This window comes from Coturnix japonica, chromosome 2 (assembly GCF_054131305.1).
Source record: "Coturnix japonica strain WE chromosome 2, WE-NBRP24, whole genome shotgun sequence".
Classification (NCBI taxonomy): domain Eukaryota; kingdom Metazoa; phylum Chordata; class Aves; order Galliformes; family Phasianidae; genus Coturnix; species Coturnix japonica.
The window spans coordinates 34,095,634-34,115,724 of record NC_140664.1 but is presented as its reverse complement, the minus strand read 5'-3'; the positions used below and the strand labels follow the sequence as shown (position 1 = coordinate 34,115,724).

The window sequence follows — 20,091 nt, the reverse complement described above, 5'->3', positions numbered from 1 at the left end:
GATAGTTTTTGTTTTAACTAATTCTGTTCTTACTTGGGAAGAAGACAGATGTATTTTTCCTGGAAAAAAAGGATGTGTTCTGCACAGAAAACTCTACAGCTTTTTTTTCCAGGTAATTAAAAGCATGTTTCAGAACAGATTTGAATTATCTTGAGTTATGTAGTTAGTCTTCAACCTAAATACATACAAAATGCAAAGTGACGGAAAATGAAGATTCCTAGTTTAGTGTGTTGTATTTTACAAGAAGACAAGAAATTTCTCACAAGGAAAAGTCTTCTTGGGAAAATATTCCAATTATATACAGTCTCTGGTTTTGGTTATTGCTTTTCAGTTTTTTTGGTGTTTTTATTCTTAGACACACACACACACACACATATATATTTCTCCTAGTAATCTCTACAATGAGTATTTAAATGAGTCGTTAATGTTTCGTTTTTGATGTCTGTGGTACTTCTACCTTTATGCTAACTTATGTAGATGTACAGGTCAGGACTTGGCCTATATAGTAAAATGCCTTAATTTACCCCTATGTACATTCCTGGGTGTAGGTATTTAAATGAAAAGAAAGAAAGGTGAGCTGCTGCTTGATGCTGTAATTTTAGTTGGAGACTGACATGCATGAAATGAATATAGTCACAAAATATTCAGCTTCTTGGGCCTAGTTTTCCATTACTGAAGTAAATACAGCTTACAGAGCTTTTTTAGGTCACAGTCAAGATCTGGCTTTGCAGATAAGAGAAAGTAGCAATGCTTACATGTAAAACGCAAGGAGAGCGGCCAAAACAGCATTCCCACAAATATGTGCATGCATGAGGTAGGGAAAAAGAGTCAACCAGAAAACTGGTGGCTCCCGCTTCTGGCATTGGGACCATCAGCACACGTCAGTGTCCACAGAATCACAGATTGGTTTGGGCTGGAAGGGACCCATAAGACCATCTCATTCCAACCCCCTGTTATAGGCATGGACACCTCCCTCTAGATCACATTGTTCAAAGTCCCAGTGCACATTACGTGTGTGGATGTCTCCAGGTAGGCTTATGTCATCCTGGAGAAGAGAGACTGAATCCTCCTTTCTATCCTTTGGTATTTATGCCATAACACAATGTTGTCCATACGTATATACAGACAAGTAATACTCTTCATTCAAAAGCCCTGTAGGGACTTGATCCAGTTTCCTAGATGAGCTTTTCCTTTCTGCAGCTGATTTGGGCTGGATCTGGGAAAACATTTACAGTACCTGGTTTGCATCCAACAGTGAAGTGTTGCTCTTCTGAGGACTGTTAGCTGCAGTAGGAATGTAGTCCTTCGTGGTGGGGCTGGCTGAAACTCATCTGCCCTGGGCACTGAGGATATGGCACTTAGCCCTCTGTTGCCTTCACAGTATCACAGTCTCGTGCGGGTTGAAGGGACCTTAGAGATCATCGAGTCCAACCCCCGGGATTCGAGCCTCCTGTGTAGCAGAGCGGCACTTCTACCACTTGCCTTCTACCCCTTCTAGTGGTATTGAGCAGGCTGGTGGCAGGGCAGTACATGGTAGACATCCAGTGGGATGAATTCCCCAGGCCTTTTTCTCAGGTGTCTCCCGAAATACCTCAAATGCTTTTAATTTTCACTTGATTTCTGTACTCAGTGTTGCTTTGTCTGGAAGTCGTTACATCTTGTAGAAATTCTCACTGGTGGTGTAAGATAACTTGGCAGTGTCTATGAGAAAATGGTTATATAGGGAAGAGGCTATTTCGAGATTATTTTTTGTCATATCTGGAGAATTACCAAAAGCAGGGAAGTGCAAAATAGTGAGTTTTTTTTTTCCCCTATGAAATTTCACACTGCTTTTCAAAATAAATGCTTCAGCCTTTAAGTGGGTGAGTGCTTGCTTGAAAGTGGTGACTCCCAAATGTTCACATTTGAGCCAAGAATAAAATCTTTTTTAATGTAATCCTGCCTTTGAGAAGATTTTAGTCTTCTTTTAGAGGTTTTATTCTCCTTATGGAACATAATGAGTTTGTTTGCTTTTCAAAGAAAAGGCTGAGAATTGCACTGAAGATGCTCATTGCGTTTTTGGCAGGATTTTTATTCAGGATAAAACTGTTAAGCGTTTAATGCAGTAAACTGTTTTAAAAGGATAAGTTATATAATTAGGAACTTTCAGATAAGCATTAGTATTAATACCTGGTTGTCAGCAACAACATGCTATAATATTGAAAAGTTAGCTGATACAAATAAGCCTGAGCCTTTCCTCCTACTGAGCTGAAAATGTGGCTTTATAAATAGGAAAACAGTTGCAGATGAAGTTTGTACCTGCACTGTTCAGGGTTTCTAGTTATTCCATAACAAGGTTTTGCAATTAAGAGGAAACTGAAAAGCATCTCTCAAGAATATGAGTATGTGTGGAAGCTGATGTGCTATTGTATTTCTCCAATCTTTTAGCATCCATGTAGTGGGGACCAGGTTTAGGGACTTGTTAACTTACCTTGTTCATTGCTCATATATGGCAGCTGATGTCTGCTTTAAAATAGTAATGAACGCCATAAAGTTGTTTATGTACTTGGTAACTTGGCCATACAGATGCTGTTATAGCTTCATAATAAACATACACATGGTATATATTCACAAATAAGAAAGTAATTCCTTGATTTGCAGTACCTGCTTGTGGGCTGCAGTTGACCCTCCAGGCAACTAACATGCTTGCTGGTAAAACATGAAGAGGTATTAAAGCAGCCCAAATGACAATCAGCTTGCATTGCCCATTTGAAAAGATGGGTGAGAAAATAACTGGCACATTTTTCCAATTCCTGATGCTGGACTGTGGTTTTATTGTCAGTGTTGGCTGCATTTGAACCCAGTGTGTGGATAAGTCATGCAAACTGAAGTTCTACAGTCCGTTTAAAGAAGCAATACCAAAACTAAGCAGAAGACCTTTTGGTGCTTCAGTATTGGAAACTTTCACGGCAGCATGGCATAGAACCGAAGTACTGTTTTGTCCCAATAGAAAATGGTGGCTTCTTGAAGCTGCTGTGCTGCAAAAGATTTTGTTTTCTGTGGTTTTCTGTTTGCTTTTAATTGCAGTCTATATTCAAGCAGTAGTCACAGGGCATAGATTTACCCCTAATTTACTCAGTGCGCTTCGCAGAATCTTTGAATCGTAGGGGTTGGAAGGGACCTCCAGAGATCATGGAGTCCAACCCTCCTGCCAAAGTAGGTTCCCTACACCAGCTTATTTCCTATTTCCTGACCTTCACTTCTTGTTATGGTATAAAAATAGCAGAAATGATTGCATGTAGCAGTAGGAGGCGGTATTTAAAGATAAACATTTTTCTTTCTTCCTCTATTGCTAGGCATTTTGCAACGTCGGATAAATAGTACTATATTTCAACGTTATTTTATTGTTATGGGAATTCTGTTGTTCCATTGCGAAGTGGTTTAACAGCTGCTAAGACTTCATCAGTTAAGTAAGGAATCTGCAGAAAAGTGATGTAAAGATGATGTACTGATGTGATATGACAGTGCCAACTTGTGTTGTTTCGTGGGTACCCAACCGCAGTGTTTCTGGTTTATCATGCCTTGTTTTCTCACCATCAGAACCATTCCCAGAAGTCCTGGGGTTGAGCATACATCTGCCCATTGCAGGTATCCTTCTAGCAAAATTGCTGACAAGGCTCGGAGCATGTGGTTTTGGTTTGTTTTTGAGGAAGGCAGATACTGCACTTCTTAAGCCTAAAGGAAACTTGTCAGATGAAGCTTGATCTTTTTGTAAGCGTTTTGAATCCTGCCTGGGTATTGCAGGTGCAGAGCTCGTACCACGTGCTGGCTGCTGATCGCTCCCTCTGTGGACAGGAGGATTAGAGCAGAGTTTCAGCTCTAATCCTGGGTTTCCTGTGCAGATTTGGTTTAGTCTTACTCCAGTTCAGCTGCCTGTGTGTGAAAGAACATGCTTTTATGTATACTTCCTCTCAAAAAAAACAAACTTGGTAAATTTGAATGGGACTGTGTGAAGTTTAAATGGTAGCTTGATGTTTGTTGTATTGATGAGCTATTTTAAGTCTTATGCCTCCTTCCCCACACATATGCACACACATTCCCCACTGACTAATAGACATGTGCTATGAACATTCATATATTTTAATTTAAACAAAATGATAGCAGTTTTGGATTTAGGTTGTTTCTAACTATCTGAAATCTCTTGTTTTCTTCAATAAATACTTGATTACTTCTTGGTGCATTTTAACTCCTGGGTAAATATGTGTTTCCTTTGTTAAAATAATGACACAGGTGTTTAAAAATACAATGGCGGACAGTAATACATGTCTATTGTAACTTAAAAGGTTGCTTAAAAGGTTCCCAGGGAGGTTGTGGATGCCCCGTCCTTGGAGGTGTTCAAGACCAGGTTGGACAGGGCCCTGGGCAACCTGATCTAGTAAAGGTGTATGTTTGGTGGCCCTGCCAGGCAGGGGGGTTGGGACTACATGATCCTTGAGGTCCCTTCCAACCCGGGTCATTCTGCAATTCTTGGAAAAGTTTGGATGTTGCCAGCTTCGCTGATGTACTTCTCAAAACCACGGCCACTGTTTCCCTCATTCTCACCACTGAAAGAGATGCTCGAGTTGAAATGGAGCTGGTTTGGAAGCAGTGCTAATTAGCTTCTGTGTCTCACATTGAGGGAGCCGTGAGCTGCCCCTGCTTGGAGGAGGGAAGAGCGTCTCTGATCCATCGGTGTGTCATCTCCTACTGTTATTATTTGAAGGCCTGAAAGTATACTGGGTTCTGCTTCTAAAAGGAGATTGAATGTATGTTATCGCATGAGCTGTGTCAGAGCCAGCTTATTCAAGAAAGTAGTTGTTGTATAAAAGTCCCTACATGAGTGATGAGTTGTTCATTGGCATGCACTGAAGACAAATTAATTTGTTTTCCACACAAGTGAATACTGCTTTTTTTTTTTTTTTCCTCTTCCAATTCTCACAGAAGCTCAGTGATAAGCCTTGAACACAGAATCAATGCTTTATCCTGTGCGATTTGTGTGTATTTGGCTTTTAAATCTGTTTAACAAAGTAGTGCAGCAAATTTGGGATTAGCGACATGCTAGTTAGCTTTGCTGAAGGAAACTGGTACAGAACATTGGGGGAATTCACCTTTTTTTTTTTTGCATTAGGTATGATTGGCTGGCACGAAGATTTAGCTGTATCATATATTAATTTTTAAGCAGTTCCTGGCCTCATGGTTATGAGGAAGTTGTGATCCAGCTGTAGCAGTATCAATTTGGCAGAGTAAATAATCATGGGTTTTGTGCAGATCTTTAATATTGGCAGTAAAATATCTTAAGCTCCCCGGCTTTCCTTTCACTTCTCAAATTTAAAAACAATGTTGATTTAGCACCAAGTATCTGTTGTTGTACCTGCTGGGTTGTGTTTTATGTGTTTTAGTGCTCTTTATTGCTTTTAGAGGGTTTTTTTTGTTGTTTAGTTCTTTCCTCCCCCCCCCTCCTCCCTCCCACTCCAGCTTCAGTCCCTCACAATACTGAGGGTTGTTAATACTTCAATCAGATAATACTCACAGAAGTTGCTGATACACTATATGAAACGAGTTTTGAATTTTGGTTATATAAAGCCTGGACTGTAAAATCTTACTTTGAATCTAGGCTTATTTGGTTAGGCACGTTAAAGCCATTATTAAAAATAGTGGAGCTTTTCTGTTTTTATTATTTTCATTTGAGATCGGATCTCTTTGAACCGCAGAGACACGCACCTGTGCTCATTTTAATCCCTGTGTAGTTTTCATCAATTATCACAGCAGGCAAGAAGAAATCAAATTGTAAAACGCTTTTGAAGAGTAAATACATTCAACCTGGGGTTCAAGTTTCTGTTTTAATCAAATATCATATCTGTATTCATGTTTGTATGCAAAGCTGAGTTAAGGGTGTGTGTATGTGAGAGAGAGAGAGAGAGAAGCCTTTTTTGTTTTCATTGTGAAATATCTGTTTTGAAGTGCTTTGGTGTAAGATGAATATAATATGTTGGTGTTTGTAGGGGAAGGCTGTGTGTATATACACAGATTTTTGTTTATTTATTTATTTAAGCTAGGAGAAAATCTAGGTCAAGAGATTTCATTCTTATTAATAAGTTAAGGCTCTGTTCAACAAAAATCATCCTCTGTGGCTAGGAAGCTTCCTGACTTGAGAAGCAATAGTGGGGGAGGAACTGCTGCCCAAAAAGACCAGCGGGGAGCCTTTCATATCCGTCACTGTTCTAAAATGTTTACCTCCCTGTGATGCATTTTTGATAATCACTGTGAGAGCTCACCAGGTGTATGTTTTTTCCCTTCTGCTCCAGAGCTGATGGTAGATGGGTTTCCTCTATTATTGGCCTGTTTTGGCACCCGTCAGTAAAGATGGCAGGGCTGGAGACCACCAGTGTGTCTATATGTGGTGTGGTATCAAGGAGCACAATTTTAAGAGAGGAAATGCCATTTTAAGTTAGAAAGTTGGTGCACAAAATTCTTGTTGCACTGTACTGCTCTCCTTTTTATTTTTTCCCAAGACGGTGTGGATGTGGGAGGAGGTCAGGGAGTCTGTCCATCTGCTTCCGCAGGAGATGTCAGTGATACGTTTGTGCCCCATAGTAATTGGTTTTGTACAGACAGAAGACAAGAAGCATATCCATCACTTTCAGGGGATTTTAAAATCTTCAAATGCAGGTCCATACTTCCCAACATGAGATGTGTAAAAGCCTTAGATGTACTAGACAGCCCATATAACTAATAAAATTGCCTCGTTTTGATTAACTGCTGTAGATGTGAAGCAAATTTTGAAGCAAGTTGGTTGACACCCATGCAGGGCTAAATTATGACATCCCAAATATTGCTTTGCAGTTTAAGTAGTGTCAGTGCAAGGAAAGCTTGTTCCCAACAATTCTTCGTATGTTGAACATTGCTTGAAACTCCTTGCTTTAAAATGTTAATTTTGCATAGTTTTTCCTTGATGTAGAATGAGCAAACTTCAAGGCTGTTAAAAACTAGAAACACAGGAGAGAAAAATCTCAAATGTATTTTAAGTATTTATCAAATTCTGCTCACATGTTGTATATGTACTGTAACTTTTATAGTTTAGTGACCGACTGGTTACTTTCAGCATACTACTATTTTAGAAATGTAATTGAGCTTTATGGGGCGAGTGCCATACTGACGTTTTGTTAGTCTGGTGGAGTCAGCTTAAAGTCATCAGTCTCCAGCTGTTCCCATTGTTAGGAACTGTTGTTGTCTTTGTCAAAAAATAGATATTTTACTGTACAAAAACATTGTTTTGTATTTTTGGAGATTCTTTTTTATAGCCCAAATGATCAGCATTATTTTCTCAGCCATATAATCATTTGAAATAAGATTAACCAGTGCAGCTGTCAGTGGAGTGAACCCTCGTAGTCCATCTTTATTATTTAGAAAGGAGTAACTGGATAATTGTTGAGTATGTGACAGTGTGGAATGGGCTCTCAGTTGCCCTTTCTCTTCATGGCAAGAGAGGCCTCACCTTATGGGCTGTTGCGCAGCATCTTCCCATACGTCCTTCTTCCTCCTTTGTGGCCACTGCTGTGAAATCTCTAAGCAGAGGTCTTGTGCATGTTCCTTCATTTGTCCATAATCCCGGTGCTGTTAAATGTTGTTAAGAGTTGTCAGTGGGAAACGATGCATGTGGCACCCCATAGGAAAGCCCTATTGGCCATCTGTGGCTTTTTCACACTGCATCTGGTGGTATGACAGGACAGTGGAGGAAAATAATGGTTGATACTTTCATATATAAGGCATAAAATGTCGTAAGCTTATGCTAATGAGTTAACAACTTATGTGACAATAGAGGTCTCTTAAGCTTCATTCTTGATTTGACACTTGACAAAAAAAGTGGCCCAAAGCCAAGGTCAAGTGGAAGTATTGTGCTATTATTGCCTCCTCCGTGTCTTTCTCTAGTGATCTGATGGAAGGCTGATAAATCTTTATAAAAGAAGCAGTTAGAGCTTAAGACTTTAGAAAGGAAGTGTAAAACCTGATTCAGAATGTTGATTTATACTGCTCTAAGCGTTAGTGGTTGGTTTGGCTGCTTGCCTCTGGCCTGTATTTGCCAACTTCCCGTTGCTTAGAGCAGAGCAGTTGCTTGGATCCATTTCCTCTCACGTGTGGAAGTACTGTACTACTGAACTAAATTTTGGGGTAGCAACAACTTGTATTAATTAAAATACCTTTTAACCAGCAATCAGGTTTTGATAACTAATTTTTAAGAAAGCAATCATGAGATCCAACATGTTTTTTTACATGTAGAAACAGCATTGACTTGAATGGCTCATTTTGATGCTAGAATTATATCCGTATATCAAGTTGTTTCCTACTCTGCTTTTGAAAACTGATGTGCATTATGAAAAGATTGCTATTAAATGCCTCTGATGAGGTTTGACTGTAGAGCTGACAGCTTACACTTAAGTCCTGCCCACGTGAACATCTATTAGATCTTCGTAAGGGTGGAGCACGTAGCCTGGGCCTGGTCTCTGCCCCTGAGGCCCAGTGAGAAAGGCTTTTGGTAAGATGTCCCAAGCAAATGGGTTGCTGGGCATGGTACGGGGATTGCTTGGCCCTGTGGCCTGACCCTAAGTCAAAACTTTGCATGTTCTTGTTTCTGACAAGGTGGAATGTGGATTTTTTTGAAGCCCAGCTGTAGGGTTAGTGTTTTCTATCATGGTCAGTATAACTGTTTTGTGTCTTCTAATCTACTAACATTTTGTCAGTTAGTTTACATGATGTCCAAAGCAGAATTCATCTGTCTATATCCTCTTCTTCTACAACTGTAAAACATCCAACCAAGAAAAACTAGAGTTGATAAACCAGTTTTAAAGCTTATGTGGACTTTACTGGGTTGTGATGTACTGCAAGGAAGATGGGTAGTTTTGGTGTAATGCAAGATAAGTAAGTGGCTGTCCTCAAGGGCGTATGTATCAAACTATGTTCTTGTCTCCCCTTGGGTTTTAATAGCATGCTGATGAAAATTCTTTAACTAGAAGCGTGAGTGTCTGTCAGGCTGGAAGAAAATTTGCCTTTATTGGCTATGACACCTATCTAAATTTCAGTCATGCTTAATGAAAAAATGAATCAATGACCAACTCCCTTGTCAGTTTTTCTTATTTCTTCTGAAATACACAACTGTTTTGGGTTGTTGTTTCTGTTCCCTTGGCGCACAGTTTATTTTATGTGGGTATAGCAGAGCGGGGCAGAGCTGATTTGTTCTGGATTTGCTTAAAATTCCCACTACCCCAAGTATGGTTGGGTTTGCAATAAGCAATGTCATGAGTCCAAATGTGTTGAAGGTGCTTGGTGACATTTAATGGACTTAGTTGTAGCAAAGATTCTGAAAGTGTCCATCCATTCCAGAGTATTTGCTTTAACATCATTGTGGTGACACTACTGAAAGCTTGAAAGAAGTGTTATGGTGTAAGGTCTAAAAATCCTTCTTGTGCTTAGATCATGATTGTAGTTGTATGATTCTTTTTACATAGTAGAGTTCCAGCTTTACTTGTAAGTGCTACAAATTGTTGAAAAGTTTCTTGTGAGAATGCAGACAGAGTAGTGTAATGAGCCCGATTCCCTCTTCCGCTGCATGTAATTACTCTCATGTATATTTTCGTGAATGTCTTGTCTTAAGATTTCTCCCAAGTAAGAGGCAAAGATGGTAATGGCATATGGCTGCCTCTAATGTTTGTCCTCAAGTCAAACCAATTACTTTGCTTGCATCTCATGAGGTGTACATTGGTTTTGCTTTCATAGGGACTATCAAAAATGAATTAAGCTAAATTGCAAGCCTAAAAAAGAAAAGGAGAAAAAAAAAATACTTCACAAAAAAAAAAAAATACTTCACAAAAAAAAAAAAATGTATGCCATGCACTGCTAAGCATCCAACAAACTCAGTGAAATACAGCTCACCCTTCCCGTTTTTCTACTTGGATAAAAGTTAAAATCATTCAAAATCGGGTTTATTTCAGATATTATACACAAACTGTAATTCAGAAACTTCTGTATATGGGACCTAACTCTTTTAAGGTGATACGTGATTCCCAGAGCCCTCAGTAGACTCAGAGAGTGAGTTTCTTAAAAACAGAAATTGTGGTGGCCGTGTCCAAGTCTCAAGCTATTTGCAAGACTCCTCAAATGCCTCATTGGCATGTATGTTAGGATCCGTGAATGAGGCACTGTTAATTACTTTGTTGCATCTGTCTTACCCTTTTTGGGAGACTATTACTAAAACTATGGAGTAATCAGTAGAAACTCAAGAGAGAGTCTTCTTTTGCCTTAATTTCAACTTCTGGTTTTTTTTGTGTTTTATGGTTCTCAGTAATATTTATAGTAATAAGGCAGTGTGACGTTCTTGTTTCCTTTTACAAGGAAGATGTAAGAAGTCAATTGTTTTGAATGAATTTCCTGGCATTTGGTATACAAGTCCACTACTTAAACCTGTCTTCTGTTGTGACTTAAATTGTCAATATACTTGTTCCTCATTTAATTTTATATATATATATAAATATATACATATTAAAAGTGCACTTAATATGTGCTTATGTTTCATGTTTCCTTACTACTTCACACTCTTCTGTTGTGCTTCCAGCTCACCTACTGTCATCAAACCCAGGTGCATTTACAAATACACACACTTCCTTCTTGTGAGCCTCTTGACTAGAGGTGAATATTCAAATTGAAAAGTGCCCTGCAGCCCAGTCCTCTGTGTTGTGTCCTCCCTGTGAGTAATGTTCTCTGCCATCTTCTTCCATTTCTGTCCAAAGCAATTTCTTCCACAAAGGATACCATGTCTCTTTTTACACACTTCTTGGGGGGTAGGGCTGTTTTACTGGGCTGCCCACAGATAATTAAGAACCCTAATTACTTCTTTTATAAATTGTGTACTTATTTTCATTCATTTTTTAAATTCCAGGTGGGGGAAAAACCCCCACCCTGTGGAGCTGTGTAATGCATTGGTCAGCAAACCTGTTTTTCTGTATGCTTTTTTCTTCTATTAGATTTTCATGACTGTTTGTTGTTCATTCCAGGAAAATGCTAGACTTTCATTAAAAGGTTCTTAGAATAAATGTGTCTTTTTATCCTTTATAAGAAGTTAACTTTAAAAGAAGTCCAGAGAGGAAGTCTGGAAGGTCAAAAGCTGTAATTTTATAAGCAGTCGTGTGATTGTATTAAAGACTCTGTTCTGATCCCTTTCGTGATAAATGGTGCATCTCATAAAATGACAGCTTGTCTGCACCTGATGTATTTCTATGGACAAAGAATGCTTAATCTGTAACTTCAGGTCCTAAATGAAACCCTCTTGGAGACTAGAAAATAGTGTCTGAGAACGTGGGTAGGAAATTAACACGGTTTAAACTAAACTCTGTTTTTTGCCTCTTCTGTGCTTATATACGATAATTTTATATATATGTGTGTGTGTATATATGTATATATATGTATATATATATATATATGCATATATATATAAGACAAATCATCAAACAAAAAATTAGTGTGCTGGACTTGGTAATCTGCTTCTCACTTAAGTTTCATGACATTGTAATTAACATTTGGGAGATGAATGTACCTTCTGCTTTTGTGACTTTCCCTGACAGTATGGTGTGGCTGTATAGCTGCACTCATCTGGAGCCTTGTAATGAAGTGCTTGCAGCTATCAGCATATTAATGGTGAAGCTCTTTAGGCTAGTGAAGAAGTTGCTGCCTTCCAGTTGATGCAGCTCTTGCTTCAGAGCATTAGGAGTATTTTCATCAGACTTCATATGGACAGTAAGGCTCTTAACTTCTTGCTGCTGTCTTTCTTTGGGGTGAAGTTCAATGGGTGTCAATTGAGGTGAATTGTTTCCAGCTGTGTACGACATCAGAAAATATAAAAGTCAAGGTCCCCAGCTCAGAAGTAAAATCTTCTATCATAGTTAGTCTAAAGTAATACTATAGTGCTATGTGAAAGAAGAACATGTTAACATCGCTTGTGGGAAAGATGGCTTCTGATTGTTTGGGGTTTCTTTAGTTTGATTCCTCCATCTTCTCAGTGGTTTAGTGCCAAGTAGGTGAGTGAATTCAATTAGCTTTATTGCATTTTCATTTAAAAAAAACCACACGCACGTTTGTAGAAAAAACTAGAATTAGCGGATATGGCCATTTCCTAACTAGACTCCGCTAACTAATGCTTCTGAAAATTATGTTCTCTAAATTGGCTACAACTCCTAAATTATGTCTGAACTGAACTTTTTTTCCCTAAATCTCTAGAGATAAGAAGAATAGTGACTCAGCTCTCCTGCCTGCGAAAATTCAGGGTATATTTTAAACAGACTAAATCTTTTTGGCATAATGCCTACTGGCAAATATTTCCTTCTTTCTCGCTACATGTGCAGATGAGGTTTCCTTTACCTTGTCTACATTGTTAAGAAATGTTATTCACTCAAGGATCTGTGTTCTGTTTGGGAGCAGAAAACACTCTTATCACTTCTGCCCTATAAAGTGAATCTTATTCATGTGAGCAGCAAGATCCTTCCAGCCATCTAGATTTGGTTTTCTGACTTCAGTTTCTCCCTAGTGACAGCGATTAAGGTAACACCTAATCGAAGCATTTAGTTATCAGATGCTTAATCACCTGCTGATGAGTTCCCAGATCAGCTTGTGTTTTTTTGTCAAGAAAACCTACATTTTTAAAGACTTTACTTTGGATTATAGAAACCTCAGGGTAGACTCAAGTGAGGTTTGAAGGTTTAAGTAGATGCCTTTGGGATTGTTAAAATAAGAGGTCCATTCATTCGTTCACGAATCCTTCTGATTTAGGTTTGGCTTCCCTTCCTTGAGACGTGTATTTTTGTAAGTACTGAAACTTTGATTTCCACACGCTTAGGAGAGAATGAAAGAAGAGAAGAACACAGCAAATGAGGACAAAAACTCTTTTTGAAAAGGAAGTCCAATGACTTGTTTACATTGGACAGTGAAGCAGGAAACAGCATGTGTCATGAAAGGCTCCAGCTTGTTGGCTAAAGGCTGAAACTTGAGATGTAGTCTATATATAAAACACATAAATATTCATAAAAATATCCCTAAGTGAAATTCTGAGCATCTCAGAAGCTGTTGACTGATAACTGCGTAGATACTTTATATGTATTTGTTTATGCATGTGTGCACTCATACCGTGCTTTCTTCTTTAAGAATGAATGTATTAAGCTCAGATATGTATGTCCTGTAGGAGGCTGTAGCATTGATAGCATTAGATGTACATTTGTGAGCTAAAACCTGTGTTTCTTGCAGACTTGTAACTTCTCATCTTAGGTTTAATAACATTGTGATTCACTCAGGCATCTTTCTCTAAATGTTGGCCTTTGGAAACCTTTGATACCTCTCAAGTATTGTTGCTTCTTCTGTGTATTAACTGTGCTTGGCAGCTGTTTCCTTCACTTGTGCTTCAGTGGTATTGAGATTTTTAGGGAGGGAGTTCTGTTTCACTGTGTCTGTAGCCTGTTCTTGAATTAGTAACAATGATTGTTAAATTAATATCATTTCATGTTGTTCTGAAATGCTTGATTAAAAGAAGGCCTTGTGCACATAACTGAAGTACAACCGAACCCCAGGAAACTCAGATGTTTTATGACTCCTCTTTTACTAAATTGAGTTGAGATCAACTCTAACCATAAGTGACATGTTGAGGGAAAAAATACATCAACTTTAACAGAGATTTAGATCGTATCTCTGTAAATTGTGTATGGCTGTTTTGCACATAAGAAACAGCTTTTCATAGATCTTCATTTAAAGAAGCCAGTCTCTTTGTTACTCATACCTTCTAATGGTGAAGTTGGTGGACACAGAGTGCTGTGGAGCATATATTTAATAAGAGCTGTTCTGTCAGCTGGGAGGAGACCCTGGTCAAGGAGATAAGGTGGGAGCTGGGCTGGATTCTTTGTCTGCTGTGACACAGCACTCAGTGACTGCCTTGAAGATGTTTCTCTGCTTGGGCCTGTTGCTGTGAAGCATTCCTAAAGCATGTTGCTGAGCAGTTTTAGTGCAGAAAAATGATGGCTTGAGAAACCAAGGATTTATAACCGTAGGTTTCCTGTTAAATTGCAGAGCTTCAAAACATTGCTCTTGGGACTCATAAATGATACAGGACAAATACAGCTGATTGAATGCTCATCCACTATCACTAGTCACCTCTTTTCAGGCCCTGCAAACTGACTTTGATGACATATCGCATGACACGTGATTGCAAAGCTAAATGCCTTCCCTGTTGTTTTGTGGCCAGGCAGTGCTGCAAGGAGCCCCTGGGAGTTCCAGGGAGAAGAGACCTGTCCCCTTTTGGAGATCTTTGCTACTGGTGAAGACCTTCAAACAAGTCAAGCAGACAAAGCAGGAGCTCAGAAGTTTTACATCAAGGTAAAGAGATTATTTTTCTAGCAAACTGAAGTGGCTGATGTGATTTACAAGATAAGAATTACCATGCTCTTCCCCTGCCACCCAATGATTCTCTGAGCGTTTTCATTCGTATGTGAATTGCAGAAACAACAACATAGTGCATTGTAGGTTAGAGCCAGAAGTAATTCCTTATAGTATTGGTAGGAAGATGTATCTGTGGTTCTGTGTTGACAAGGAAACGCACTTTGAGAGCTCAACAGTGTGCTGTGTTTTTAGAAATAAGCTCCCTTTTAATTTCTGCCTTTAGCACTTAGACTGGCCCCAAGTTATGGAAGCACTTTTGGATGTCTGCAGCAACAAGAGGAGAGTGAGGTTTGTGTATGCTGAATTTCTGTTTACCAGCACTAAAGTGTTCACTGTGTTCATCAGTGTACTGGTGAACGAAGACAAAGTTTGACCCTGAGAACTTCGCTAAACTTGACAGTGTTAGTTTGGAATTTTGGTGTATGATGATTTTATTAGAAAGACTGGGTGTGGAATGTGGTGATGGTGTATGCCCTCTGTCCTTTATACCAACAAGATTAATTGAACTTTGTGTAGATGGCTGGTTTGGGGGGGGAGGGGAGAAATAGTAATGGAACCAGTATTTTCCACAGTTTCAGATTACACTTAGGTCTTTCTAAAGGTCTTCTAAGTTAGGCAATTTTAAAGCAGCTTTTGCAAGGTGTTAACTTTAAAGAGTGAAGGTTCTGTAAATAAATATTCCTTAATTTGTCCAAGAAGAATAGAAGATTTTTCTTGTTAGTCCTTCATTGATCTTCCTCTGAAAGCAGGGCTCTGAACTAGACCAAAGTTCATCGTCCTAACATTAGTGGAGTAAAATCGAAATCAGTTTAAGTTTTCCCATCTGTACAGTCAGCATTTCACCCCATAACCTTCGCTCCCAAGATCTGCTGTATGTGCTTGGCAGTAAGACCACTGAGCATGGGAGGCCTATACAGCCTCCTCTGTATGCCATTCCCTTTCTCTCTGCTTCTCACATCGTTAAATTCAATTTCACTGAGTTCCTTCTGTGAGCCAGCAGGGTCATCTTGAACAACTGAGGATATTGTATTGAAACCTTGTCAGAGCAGAGAAAACTGACAACTGTACAGTGATTTTGAATGGAATGGGAGAGTGAAAATCCTGTAGTACTTATCTCTTAATGTTTCCCTTTGTTACATTTACCTTAGGACTGCATAAAACAATTCAAGCTGAGACAGCCATGAAAAAAAAACAACAGTATTTCTTTTGAATGCTGCATAAGAAGTGCACTTGTACACAGCGAGAGTGTAAGGACTTCACAGGAGGTATCGGCATAATCTGATGCCTTTAAATGGGGTGGTGGTGGTGGTGATTCATGTACAGAAGTGCAAGGTGCCATAAGCTTTTGGTGGTGCATGGTTCATGGATTGAAATGTAGCCTTGAACGCTGTTACTGCTTTAGCAAATCAGTTTGTTCTGCATCTTTCTGCCTCTATTTTCCCTTTGTTGGAGGGCTGTGTTGCTAACCAGAAACATATGACAGGAGGCAGCCAAATGCTTTGGTGAAAATCAAGGGTATTTTATAGCTGTGAAGGTTTTCTATTTGCCCTACATTTTTTTTGTTGATGCAGCTGTAACAATTGGTGTCAATGATATGAATAATTGATCAAGGAGTTCTTGTTGCCTCAAGTAATACTCTGCTTATTGCTTCTCAGAACCGTTACTGTTTGTTACACTACAGCACTGCTGGTTTTTCCTTTTTCTTTTTGTTCCCACCCCTTTGTTCTCCACCTCTCCTTTAGGAGCATGTTGTTTTTCCTTCAGTGTATTCCGTGGCTTAGTGAGAAGTGGGCTCTCCTTTTTAATCAACAACAACATATTTCAGTGTAATCCGTGGTCCTGGGAACTGTGCAGTGTACACATCTGGTTTCCCATAAGCATGAATTGTTGGCTTTACAAACGCAAAACATGTAGTCCTGGCCACAGAGTTAGCTCAAGTGTTCCGTAACTTGAGCCTGTATTCGAAATAAAAACAAAATTGTATAGCTTCTTTACTGTACTAATGGAAAACATTTAATTTGCTTCTTGAAGCCAACCAGAAGGATGACGCAATGCTGTTCAAGCAGATTTATGGGGCCTTTTCTCCTGCAGAAATCAATACAGCTTGGAGGTGCTGTTCTGGGAGCTGGCAAGCTGACTGTGATCCAGCTGTGTTCAACTATAAACTTCTGCACCACAAACCCAAGCTGATGATTTTGATTTATCCAGGCATAGCTATATCTGAGATATTATGGCATTGGGTTTTATTCATAGCTTTTTCTCTACTGCCATTAATACTAGATTGGAGTTTTAGAATAGCAATCTGCTTATGATTTTTTTTTTTCCAAATTGTTTAGGGTCGGTTTGGGGTTTTTTTGCATTTCCTGAGTTAAAGTCCAGCTCTGTGTACTTGCTATGCATGACTTTTAGTGGGATCTTTCTCCCCAAAAACACAGAACAGCCATCCATTCAAACGGAGGGTTAAGGGCTAGCATAATTTTCTACTTTGTACATATGAAGCTTTGATCATTGAATGCCCTTCCTTGTTTTGTTTGTATTTACTTCTTACTGCTAGAAGAGACAAAATGAGAGTGTTGCTTTTGCTCAGTCTAAAAATGGTCTTACAATAGAATTGGTTTTTTTTCCTAAAGAAGTGAAACAAACAGTGCAGTTTCATAGTAGTTAACTTTCATGCGTTTATTTCCTTTCCTGTTCCTCTCTACCCCCAGTAAGTCTGCTTTTGCTATTGAAACCCTGTACTGTAAAGAGGGAAGAAACATCAGCAGCATCTTTTTTTCCTTCATAATGGAGTTTCAGTCTTCCTTAAGCAGTTCTCTTCTAAAATAGCACTTACAATAGGGTTTCTGAGGCTGCTTTCTCCAAGTGGTGTCTGTATAACCTATGGAGTCCCTTGGTGGTGGTCCATGTAGTCATGTTGATTGCCAGAAGGAAAATCAGAACTAAATACTTGCTTTCTAACCCCCCCCTTTTTTTTTTTCTTAGTTCTAATCACATTTCTGTAATAACTGATCTGGGTTTTTCATCTCTAACCATTTTTTGCTCCCATATATCTAACAATTTCATGATGAGTAAATGGCATGAGTTGATGCTGCAAAGGACTCAAACCTGGTTGTTATGTAGACCTTCTCTAGAGCAGCCAAAGATGACAGGTAGGCTCGAGGTCCTTCTTGCTGCGTGTACGCTAGCAAAGAGGAAGATGGAGTTGTAAGTTCTTCGAGAGTCTTAGGTTGGAGTTGTTTGGACTTTTCTTTTTAATTGTGATAAATGAGATGATGATGATGAATGCAATTAAGATGGGCAGTGATGTTGCTGATTGGTTTTTTCCTTTGTGAAGGTGACCATTTGAAATTTGACGTGAATCCAAATAATTTCTGATGATTTTACTTGTAGAATCATAGAATCATAGAATTACGCAGGTTGGAAAAGACCTTGAAGATCATCAAGTCCAACTGCAGCCTAACCATAGTACTCTAATTATAAAGACCCTCTGCTAAATCATATCCCTGAGCACCACAACTTATCTACTTACACCACTACTTATCTAGATGAATGTATCAGATCTACAGTCCTGAATTTGAGTACAATTTGAAGTAATTTTAAAAATCTACCTTTTTTGGGGGAGGTAAAAGTAATTCTGATGTAAATACTGAATTTTTAAGACATGTAAAATGTATCTTTTGCTATGACAGTGCCTTTTGGTAGTAGTGTGGGTGAGTGCTCTGAGACACAGTGACTATTATGTTTTGAATAAACGTAAGAACAGTTTACATCTACTATCTGCTAATATAGACATAACAAAGAGATTTTGGGATATCAAGTATTACAAAAAAATTTTGAACAGCCTAAGTTGTTTTCTGAAATGCTTTCATTAGGTAAACAAAGTGTTTCAATATGAACTTTATTTGTGCTCAGTGATGAAGTTCGGTCTTTGGTGTTTGTACAGTCATAAAGTTCTCCTTGACATCTTTTTGCATGTTTTATCTCATGATAAAGAATACAGAATCATCAGAGGTGCGACCCACTGCTCCTCTCTAATAGTTAGAGCTATAAGGTGCAATACATGAGTCTTTAGAAGGGTGAGGATTAATTCCAACAAGCCATCTTGCCTCTTAGTTTGGGTGAGGTTAGATTTTCCCAATATTCAGCCATTTCTACTCAGATGGTTTCTATCTGGAACTGAAATGCAGTTGGCTTCAGCAAACAGGTTGACACTTTATGGACAGAACGTACTGTCAGTGGGTTCTGGTCTGACTGTTCTAAAATTCTTGTTCGCATGAAAGGTCCGTCACTGGCAGTCTGGGCTGAAATATGCCACAGTGCTTTTAAAGCTACACTTTGAATAAAGTTTACATTTACTGCAGCAGATTTGCTTTGCTTGGTTACAGTAGTAGTGCTGGATTCCCATATAAACACTAAAATGAAGTTGTTAAGAAAAACAGAAATGCTTGCAGCATTTGCACTAAAGTTCATGGAGCATGAGATTAGCTCTATTTAGGACTTTTGTACTTGGAAGGGATTAAAAAACCTTCTCAGAAGTGGATCAACACAAAAAACGTTCTCAGACTAGTAAAACAGTATGTAAGCATTGAGAAGTAAGACAGTAATTATTATGTGGAGAATAATCTGAATTGAAACGCCACGTTGGAAGTCACATTATAATCTTACCTTCCTACATATGAATTGAAAAGCAGGCAAACATACAAGGCATGACCAAAAAATGGTAGTCTTTAAGCTGCTTTGAGTATATTGTCTTATTTTTATCTAGCCTGGAATTTTATTTTTCTTTAAGTCAAACCTGATTCAACCATTCTGCCTGTTGATGTTCTCATGCTTCTAACTCTGCCAAGCATAGCTATTACCGCTTCACTTAAAGAGTGGAGTTTGGAGTCCTACTGGAAACAGAGCACTGTCTGGAGGATGCAGACTTGTTAGGAAACTTAAATAAGATAAGACTAATCCTATTGAATGCTTCCACTTTAGGAGTTAGTATGGAAACTTGCCTTTCCTTATTATGGCCCCATACTACTGGCAAGGTGCCTTACTGGATTTCTCCTGAGTTTTGTTTTTTTTTTTTTTCTGAACTGTTGGCTTGGTAGACATTAATATTAGTAATGTTTCATGCAGTTGTGGATTATTGCCCTATTGTGCCAATTTCCAGACTTCTAAGGGAAAAAAAGACTCTTTGGTTTTTATGGGTCAGAAAAGGTGGAAAATGTGTCTACCTAGTCTTTTGGTAATGGCAAACTTAGTTTCATTGATGTGGCATGTTTCACTTTGAAATGCTTTATATAAGTAGAAATAAATCAAGGATTAGTATCTTAAGTACTTGTGGTATTTTGCTCAGCTCATTTGAAGTTTCAGAAGAATTACTGTGCATTGAATAGACTTTGTTTGAATTGTAAGTTTGGATGGAGACTGAATCAAACTTTATAATCTTGCCTTCTAAAAGAGCTATTGTCAAGTATTTCAGAAACAAATGTAAGAGTTCTCCTTCAGGTGTGGGAAGATAATCTACTTCTAATATTTACCTCGATCTTTTCCACTTTGAGATTAAACTTCAGTTTAATTTGTTCTATAATCATTTGCATTCAATATTGTAATTGCTGT

General features: G+C 38.6%; 1 protein-coding gene across 11 annotated transcripts in view; it reads left to right on the top strand.

Annotated features, from left to right (window-relative positions):
- Positions 1 to 20,091, top strand: part of FAM110B (family with sequence similarity 110 member B) — a 102,669-nt gene that overhangs the window by 17,935 nt on the left and 64,643 nt on the right. For 6 of the 11 annotated variants that reach the window (XM_085537366.1, XM_085537368.1, XM_015855639.3 and 3 more), the window contains exon 2: positions 14,291 to 14,421. The exons of 1 other annotated variant lie outside the window; for it this stretch is intronic. The gene's annotated coding sequence lies outside the window, so the exon portion shown is untranslated. The remainder of the gene's footprint in view (positions 1 to 14,290; positions 14,422 to 20,091) is intronic. 4 more of the 11 variants (XM_015855634.3, XM_085537362.1, XM_085537367.1 and 1 more) reach the window with 1 other exon arrangement.